The sequence below is a fragment of the Mustela nivalis genome, assembly GCF_964662115.1.
Source record: "Mustela nivalis genome assembly, chromosome: X".
Classification (NCBI taxonomy): Eukaryota; Metazoa; Chordata; class Mammalia; order Carnivora; family Mustelidae; genus Mustela; species Mustela nivalis.
Genome location: NC_139040.1, coordinates 114,523,777 through 114,531,552, shown reverse-complemented (window position 1 = coordinate 114,531,552; position 7,776 = coordinate 114,523,777). Strand labels below are relative to the sequence as shown.

The 7,776-nt window shown below is 41.5% G+C and overlaps 1 long non-coding RNA gene across 1 annotated transcript; it reads left to right on the top strand.

Moving 5' to 3' along the window:
- Nucleotides 1–612: 612 nt before the first annotated feature.
- Nucleotides 613–7,292, top strand: LOC309856756. Its single transcript, XR_014307338.1, has 2 exons — nt 613–690; nt 6,736–7,292. It is a non-coding gene; the product is annotated as an uncharacterized lncRNA (long non-coding RNA).
- The last annotated feature ends 484 nt before the right edge of the window (nt 7,293–7,776 follow it).

Below are 7,776 nucleotides of genomic sequence, written 5' to 3'. Positions count from 1 at the left end.
AGATAATCTGTATGCCAAAGAGACATATTTGGGGGTGACATATTCTGCTCCCCTTTACCAGCTTCTCAGATTGCTTAGGAGCACAGAAGAAGGTTTCATTTCAAACCCCACATGGGAAGCTAATCCAAAGGTTCTCTCTTGGTAGAGATGCCAGTGGTACAATACAGAAACTACTAGTTAAAGAGCATCAGCCGTCAGTCAGCTAGTGGGTAACCAAACATACTCGAAGAGATTGCTCAAGGATTTTGTCAGGATTGTTAATTAACTCCCAGAAGAGACTGCAAATTACATCAGACATAAAAGTTCTATCCCAGACTAGATTTAGAACAATTTTTCTCTCTCAAGACCTAAAAAAAAAAAAAAAGAAAAAGAAAGGAATTGCAACTTATTTTATCCAGGTGACAAACTGCTTTAACCAAGCATTAGCATGAGATAATATTTTGTGTCTATTTGCATTGAAAAATGAAGTGAGATTTTCTTGGAAGATTTCCATTCCCCTTCACCTAATTAGCTCCTATTCCTCCTCAGCTCTCAGCTTAAACTGTCACTTCCTCCCAGACCACACACCCGCCCACCTCCTATTACACATTCCTTTAACACCTCCTGACTTGCACTCTGCCCAGGTGTGATTTGCTGTTTGTGGAATTCTTTAAGATCTGTCTCCTCAACCAGAGCACAAGCTCCACAAAGGTAGGAATCCTGTCAGTTACAGGTCCACCATTGCTAGGTGAGCAGGAAGAGGGCGAACATTTTGCACAATTCTTTAAAAGTGAGTTGGATTTGTCTAGTTTGACAGTGAGGATTGGCTTGGCCATTCGGTTAACAGAGCCATCACCTTCCATCAATTGACTGAGCAAAATGAGCTGTGCCAAGATTTTGAAACAACAAAAACAGATTTAACGTGTAGGTACATAATATATAGTATATCAGAAATCACATTCTTTGCAATTACTTAATCTATGTTTTTACAAATAGGTCAGTTTGAAATATGCATGAAAAATTTTAAAAATTAAAATTTTAAAAGACAAAGTACGTCAGGGAGCAGGCACATAGTTGTTCAAAATTCTTTTAGGGCACTTGGGAACAGAAATACTTGAACAAAACTGACATAGTAATATCACTGCCTTAATGTGGACTCCCATCTCTACTGCTCCTGCGTGGGGGTCAGTCAGCATCTACTTGAACACATTTGGTGATAGGGAAATTACCTACATGTAGCTCAAAGGATTTCTGGAAAGCTCCATTTGTGAAAAACTTCAGCTAGCCTGGACTCGAAAGCTGCCTCTTTGTTATTTGCATTCACCCAATGGTGGCCTTAATTCTGCCCACTGGAGCTGGAACAGCATGTCATCCCCTGAGCAGGCTTTTGATGATTCTAAGACAGATGCCTCAGATATCCAATCCTTCAATCTTTTTTATTAAGCATAATTTCTAGGCAGGGCACCATCCTTCTTTGAAGATCTCGGTTTCCCTTTGCCTAATTAACTCCTACTCTTCTCAGCAGTTGGCTTCAATGTCACTTCCAGCACTTCCAAGCAAAGTGACCATTTTCCACACATGGAAAAGCGAGAAGGCAGAGGGTAAAATACCCAGCCTGTCCCAGCTATACCCAGCTATAGCTTCCCCCCCTCCAACATTTTCTTTAATTCTGAAGAAGAGCATCTTTATGCACGGCTACCTACACTTTAATTGCTGGGATATGTCACATGGTAAGCTTTGGCTGCAAGGGAGGCTGGAAATGCTAATATTTTGCTTTCCAGTTACTTCTATAGAGAAAGTCATGGTGGTAAGATGAGCAAAGTGATAAAAACATAGATTGCAAGAATTACAAGCTATAATTTTTAAAGCAATTTGGAGGAGACTATAAGGCAAACTAAGTAATCAGCTAACAAAATACTTAAACAAAACAAACTTTTGCCACCGGGTAAAGCTGTGCAACTTTCCAATTGGGTTTAAAGCAAAAATATAAACAGATCACCAAAAAATGCAAATTCTCAAAAAATAAAAAGCAGGATGTATGCCCTGACACTGCTCTGTTCTTAAACTTTTCCAGTGACTTCTCCTTCCACTTCCAACTCCATCGACCTCATCCTTGAATATTAAAGGTTGTGACTTTCATGTTATCAAATCAGCATGTAAGTCAGAAATTCTTAAAATACATTTTAAACTGTGGATCACACCAACAGATGCCTTGGTCTATTAAGCAATGTGATTTTTTTTAAAGGCAACTTCTTTTTAGAAACACAAATGTTCAGTTGATTACGCTGAAGACCATTTTCTTCTGGTGCGTCAGCATGATTTCTTCATCAAATTAGGTACTTTGTCTGCTTTGTGAAACACTGTCAGTTTCATTTCCTGCTAAGGAAACAGCATCTCCAGAACCCAGATAAATTTTGCCTTTCCAATTTGAGTACTGAAAATAAACTAAGAAAAAATTTAAACACATTTATGTATATTTGGGAATAGTATAGCAAGCCTGTTTTTAGAATCGTTTAAAGGTTTAGAAAGGGATTATTGTGACTGAAAAAAATCACCTTTTAATATGAGCATTTACATATGGAAGATCTATTTTTGAAGCTTCTGCCTGATGCTGCTGGTTTTGTGCCTAACTTCTTTCTTTTTGTAAAATAGTTAAAAATCACATAATCACCACAATCTATACATACCCACAGGGACTCTTAAGTGAAGTCTGGGGTAGGTCCGGGGCCCCAGTCCTCCCCAGTATATGTTGCATCAACATCCGAAAAGCTTTTAGGAAAAGTTTTTTGTTTATTAGTGTTTTGTTTTAGAAAGAGTCCAAAAGAGGACATGATGAAAATCTAAAGGCTAAGACAAGGAGGAAGAGAAAACATCTAAAAATAGAATCACATGGTTTGCAAGTGGGAAAGAGCAAGGAAAAGGGGCACTTGGGAGAAATCGTAGAGAAAATGTGCTGAATGCCAGGGAAGACAGGCGAGCAATGTAGTGAATGTTTTCTCAAACGCCTGCCTAGGGCTCAGTATGACAATGACTTTCATGTGGCATCCAGTAGGTAGTGGAGGGGGACTACATACTACATACTACATTGTTTGGCTTCTGATGTGTTTATGAAACAGCCCAGATTGGTTGGTTTTCTGTCTGGAAAGCAAAAACTCCGAATTCCACATATCGTGGCCTGTGGTGGCTAGTCTTTGCCAAGCCCACTCCCCATTTCCCTTCTTTGGCTCCTTTGCAGAACCCCCCATTCCATCTTCTTGGCCCAGGTGTCCCAGTAAGGTTATCAGTCACAGTACCCTGCCCCCACCCCCAGCCTCCTGCCAGGAATTGGCTCAGTGCTGGGTAAACCCAGGCTTCACAGCTCCCACTATTTCCAGATAGTTCTCAAGCCAGAGGCTGTAGCCAAGGGCTGTTGGCTGCCATCTTCCTTGCCTTGAGGGAGCACCTGCTGCAAATGTAGCTGAGGCCTGTGGGGAAAAGAGCCAATTACTAAGGTAATGGCCTAGTCATTTGAGCTGTTCCTCCTTCTTAGAATCCCTCCTCATTCTCTGTCCTTGAACTCCCAGCTCAAGCTCCACCCCAGCCCGTGGGAAAGAGCCATAGCCCCTGCTTACAGACTGCTTCATATTACTGAATATATCATACGGGGGTGGCTCTTCTCCCCACCTAGGTAGGTCCTAAAAGGCTTGGTAGGGGCCATATTCCTGTTTTTCTCTGCCTCCTGTTGTGTACAGCACAAACCTGGCATGTAGTAGAGTAACAGATAAGATTGTTCAATTCAGTTCTTCTCTTGTGACAGAAAATATACTAAAACCAGAATGTTTTTCTAATAACTGATCACATTAAGGGGCTGCTTAAGAAACATTTACTGTGCATAACTTGTATCATCTCATTTAATCTGCACAATCAACCTGTGGGGTAGATGTTCAAGTTTATGACCTTGGAATTTTGAAGTTCTGCGTTATCAGCTGCAAAGAACACAAGGAACCTCTGACTCCAAATTCTGTCTAAGAAAATATACTGCCCATAATGCCTCCTCTCCAACCCCTCCCACCAACCAGCAAGCAAACTTGCACCACACTACTATCCCTGGCATCTCCAGGGTAAAACACATTCAAGAACAAGGCCTTACAAGCTGAATAAACTGGGACAAATCATCCATTTTGAGTTCTGTCAAACACATTTCCCAAGCAACAAAATATGTGATTCAGCATAGAAAAAAACTAACCATTCACCGAGATAACACGTTTTTTGAGAAAGCTTTTGGCTAACCTCAATAACCCTGCCCCCGCAGGAGAGGCGTCCGTTTGGGGAATGGAGGGAGGGATGACAAGCCAGTTGTTGGACTGTGACCGTCCAGAACCACAGCTGTGACCCTTAACAAGATAGCTGACCTGGGCCTTTCATTTGCTTTTATTTCATTTGTGTGTTTAATTCCAAGGTTGCAAATAACAGGAAATGAACCACAGTTTAGCCAGTTAACATCAAAGATACGAGACCAGGAGGCCGACTGTGAAAAAGAATTAAAAGGGTAAAAAAAAATCCAATGAGTCACACCCTTTCAATACTCCCAAGAATCACAAGAAGCAAAATGTGTGGGAAGCTACAAGTGGACACCCCAAATAAGAACAGACCTGGAGCTCTTCAAAAACTGTGAAGTTCCACATAAATGTGAAAAATAATACATAAGCCATAGTTTGGGCAAATACTCATCAGCGGGAAAAATGACTTCTAATGGTAATTAATTTGGGGACATTCTGATTTGGAATGCATACATTTCATCCACTTGTTATTTCTTTTTTTTTTTCCTTTTAAGATTTTATTTATTTATTTGACAGACAGAGATCACAAGTAGGCAGAGAGGCAGGCAGAGAGAGGGGGAGAGGGAACCAGGCTCCCCGCTGAGCAGAGAGCCTGACTTGGGACTTGGACCCAGGACCCCGGGATCATGACCTGACCCGAAGGCAGAGGCTTTAACCTACTAAGCCACCCAGGCGCCCCACTTGTTATTTCTTGTAGAGAGAATAATCGTTGTGGGAACTTGTTCTCATATTTCAGACCGTAAATATCACCGATTTTGTGGTACTTCAACTTCGAAATAAAAGTTCGTATGCTGTTCTTTAATAAAAATGGCAAGCTTACAAATCATGCTGCTGGGGAGAAAGCAGTAGCAATTTGCTCTCTGTCACAGTGGCTCTCAGCCTTGGGGAGCTTTGCAAAAATGCTGATGCCTGGGTCGCGTCCCTCTCAGCTACCCTCCCCAAGATTCCAATGTCACTGGTTTGAGTATCTGAGTTTTTTAGATTGCCCCAGGTGATTCAAGTCTGTGGGTAAGGGCAAGAAGAACCACTGTCTTCAGACCTTCCCAGGAAGAAAGGCAGCTGCCCAGAGAAGGAAGGAAATTTCCAGAAGTAGGCAGAATCCCCCAGTCTTGATTCCATACCTGTTAGCTTAGCACCCTCCAGTCCGGGACATGTCCTTGGAGTGCTTCTGCTATAAGCAACCTGGACTTCAAACAGCACCTCTTAACCTTCCTATTATTTCAGATGTCTGGGAGAAAAAGGGATTGAAGTCGTACTGGGTCTGCTCAACCCCACTGCTGAGGCTGAGTTTGGACAAAACAAAAATGTTCAAAATGAGACTGTTTAAGAGATGGGACCCTCATAGAGTGTGTATGTGTGTGGGTATGTGTGTGTGTGTTAGCTGAAGTACAGCTGACATACAATATTACATTAGTTTCAGGTATACAGCCTAGTGATTGCACAACTCTACAGATGACGAAATGCTCACCATAAATGTAATTACCATCTGTCACCATACAAAGTTCTTAGAGTATTATTGACTATATTCCCTTGCTGTACTTTTCATCCCCATGACTTATTTATTTTTTTAAAACAAGATTTATGTATTTGAGAGAGAACCAGAGAGAGGGAGCACACAAATGGAGAGGGAGAAGCAGGCTGCCTGCTAAGCAGGGAGCCCGATGCGTGGCTTGATCCCAGGACCCTGGGATCATGACCTGAGCCAAAGGCAGACACTTAACCAACTGGGCCACCCAGGAACCCTGAGTTATTTATTTTATAATAAGAAGTTTTTACCTCTTAATCTCCCTCACCTGTGTGTGTGTGTGTGCGTTAACAACATTCAGAATAACCTGCTAGAAAGGGGCAGCACAGCAAAGCTTGACAGCAAATGTATGGCTAGCACATGTACCAAAGCGCACATAACCTCAGCTATAAAAATATTCATGGAATGGTGTACATGCACAGGTTTTGCTTCCTGTCGGCTTGTATTTCACCTAATAATCAAAGAGAACCAGCAGAGGGGCACCTGGGTGGCTCAGAGGTTAAGCCTCTGCCTTTGGCTCGGGTCATGATCTCAGGGGTCCTGGGATGGAGCCCCGAATCAGGCTCTCTACTCAGTGGGGAGCCTGCTTCCCCCTCTCTCTCTGCCTCTCTGCCTACTCGTGATCTCTCTCTCTGTCAAATAAATAATAAAATCTTTAAAAACAAAGAGAACCAGGAGAGAAAAAAGTGATCTCTAACTCTTAACGTCTGACAATTCATCGGAGTAAAGGAGAATGAGTTTTAATGAGAAAGGGCCACAAACAGTATAAAGAAGTGAAAACCAGACTGAAAAACAAAGACACATTCTCAAGAGTCTGATTTCAAAATGAAAGGTTCATTGCTGTGACTTTGCTCTAACTGCATTTGGATAATTTTGATTTGATTTAAATTTGCCTCCCCTTTTTTTCTCAAGGGTCTGTCAAAAACATTGGTGTTTCCCTGATGTACGCTTCTGAATCTGCCCAAGGGTTAAGATATCCATACCTCTGGGTTAACACTCAAAGAGGAAAACAGTATGGAGGTTTCTCAAAAAAAAAAAAGAAAGAAAGAAAGAAAGAAAGAAATTAGAACTACCACATGATCCAGCGCTCCCGCTTCTGGGTATTTATCCAAAAGAACTCAAACCAGAATCTCAACGAGATGCCTGTCCTCATGATCACTGCGGCATTATTCACAAGAACCAAGACAGAGAACCAACCCACGTGACCAGTGATGGATGACTAGATAACAAACCACAGCAGATACATTGAATGGAATATCATTCAGCCTTAAAAATGGACAGCCTGGGGCACCTGGCTGGCTCAGTCAGGAGAGCACGTGACTCTTGATCTCAGGACTTTGAGTTCAAGCCCCTCATAGGGTGTGGAGCCTACTTAGGAAAAAAAAAAAGGACATCCTGCCACATACTACAACACAGATGAACTTCAAGGACATTATGCTAAGTGAAATAAACCAGTCACAAAAGACAAATACTGTAAGATTTTATTTATGTGAGGTATTATCTAAAGTAGATTCATAAAACAGGGGCTGAGGGGAGGAGGAAATAGGGAGTTATCTTTATTGGGTTTCAGTTTCGGTTTTATATGATGAAAAGGTTCTGGAGCTCTTTTTCACAAAAGCCTGAATCTATTTAATGCTACCAAAATGTACACCTAAAAACGGTTAAGATGGTAAATTTATGTCATGTGTTTTTTACCACCAATTCAAAAAAAAAAAAATCTTGGTTTCAAGCATCAAAACAGACTTTGGGCAACTTAAAGGAAGAAAATTTTGGAAAACTATTTGATTGTTCTGGGAATGTCTGGGAACCCTGAAGATTCACAGGTAGCCTGTAAGAACAAAAAACGGTAGGAATCCGGAAATTCAGTGTTCCTTCCCTTTAAGCTGGAGAGTTTTCTGTGTTCCCTTGACCGGAAAGCATCCAATAATAAATCTCAGGTTTGTAAATATCGTG